This window comes from Lagopus leucura, unplaced genomic scaffold (genome assembly GCF_019238085.1).
Source record: "Lagopus leucura isolate 7727_CA_CO unplaced genomic scaffold, USGS_WTPT01 Super-Scaffold_760, whole genome shotgun sequence".
Lineage (NCBI taxonomy): Eukaryota > Metazoa > Chordata > Aves > Galliformes > Phasianidae > Lagopus > Lagopus leucura.
This window is the reverse complement of record NW_024962257.1, coordinates 13,753,604-13,755,212: the sequence shown is the minus strand read 5'-3', so window position 1 is coordinate 13,755,212 and position 1,609 is coordinate 13,753,604. Positions and strand designations below refer to the sequence as shown.

At 59.9% G+C, this 1,609-nt stretch overlaps 1 long non-coding RNA gene across 1 annotated transcript in view; it reads left to right on the top strand.

Annotated features, from left to right (window-relative positions):
* The window catches only part of LOC122176390, an 11,833-nt gene extending 11,583 nt beyond the window's left edge, over nt 1–250 (top strand). The window contains exon 3 of the long non-coding RNA XR_006177728.1: nt 194–250. This is a non-coding gene — a long non-coding RNA (uncharacterized LOC122176390). The remainder of the gene's footprint in view (nt 1–193) is intronic.
* Nucleotides 251–1,609: the final 1,359 nt, after the last annotated feature.

Sequence of the window (1,609 nt, the reverse complement as noted above, 5' to 3'; positions counted from 1 at the left end):
CTCCTTCTCCTTCTCCTTCTCCTTCTCCTTCTCCTTCTCCTTCTCCTCCCCCAGCCAGCACACAGCAGTTCTGCCGCCCTCTCTCCTTGCTCTGCTGCCTTCCTGGGACCCGACTGTTGGAGCTGCTTATCTCTGTTTCCCATGTGTGGGCCTAGCCAAGCCGTACATGTTTCTTGTTTGTTTGTTGTTTCAGCCCTCTCTCCACCAGCCGTGATGGCAGACAGCGCATGCAGCTGAGCCCACAGTGACCGCAGGGCCGGAGCTTGCGGCACCTCTCAGTATGGCCGTGCCAGCCAAGTGGCCATGGTGGCAAGCAGCCTTGCTGGAGGGGCTGTTTGTTTACCCTGAGCCGCAGGCGTGCTCACGGGGCACAGGCCAGGCCGCAGTGTCTGGTGAGCGGCTGCAATGAGATGGAGCACGCAGGACGTGGGAGCTGTGGTTTCTGCAGGCAGAGGAACTGGTGCATGGCTTTGGCTGCAGCCTGCTTTAGAAGCAGCCTCTGTGTTTGGGAAGGAGGGATGGGGACAGCCCTGACTTGTGGAGGCCTTTTGGGTTCCAGCAGCTGCTCCCCTTTGCGCACCCTGGTGGCAAGCACCTGGCCTGATGGGTCCCGCTGAGCATTTCCCACTCAGAAAGAGTGCTCTGGTGCTCAGTGACCCCGCTCAGACATCCCTGAGCCTATGTCCAGTGCTTTGCTTGTCTGGAGGACCCAATCCAGCACAGCAATAGCAGTAACCCCACTGTGACCCCTTAAGAAATGAACCTGCACACGTTCAGCCTTGTAGTTCCCCTTGGAGGAAAGGAGATGTCACCATCTCCCTTTCACTGGTAAAACAGAAGAGCAGCTCTGGTGCTGTGCTGGGAGCCTGCTGCTGTCCCTGCCGCCCTGCCCAGGGTGCCCTGTTGGCATCCCATCCCCTGCAGCTGCCTGGTTCCTGGGGCTGTTGTTGGACAGTCCCTCCTGCACTGCTCCAACACCCAGAGAAAATGCTGGGGTGGCGGTGGAGCCAGTGCCCTTGGGGAGAGAAAAGACAGAAATCTACATCCTCTTCTGCCTCCTCAACAACAAGATGTCCCATCACCAGCTCACTGCAGAGCCCTGCATGGGATCCCGCTCCCCCTGGGTCGCCACGCTCTGTTCTCCCCCGGCTGCTGAAAGCACTGGAGGGTTTGCTTGCCATGCTGCCAGGCCAGCAGTGAGCTGGGAGGGCTCCAGCTGGCGTGCCGCAGTCAGCCCAGGGCTTGTCACTCTTCTGACACAGGAACCCCAGTGGGAAAGTTATTCCCACCCGGGCAAGCGGTCAGAAATTGGGGCCAGGCTCTGTTCTCTCACCCGGTGTGCTCTCAGTGTCAGGGTATTGTTGCCATCAGTGCTTAAGTCATGGTCACCCCCCAGGGGCTGGTGACAACAGCTCCAGTTGTGCTTGCTTTGGGGTAAGGTGTGGGGCCCTGACCTGTGGGCACAGCTGCCAGCCCCCCCGTCCGCGCTCCAGAGATGTGGCTGGTGGCACATCCCCAGGCACCATTCACTGCAGTGCCAGCACCTACTGTCTGCTGTGTGGCTGTGGCAGGATGGGACACAGAAGCTTGCTGGCTGTGTGCTGTGGGG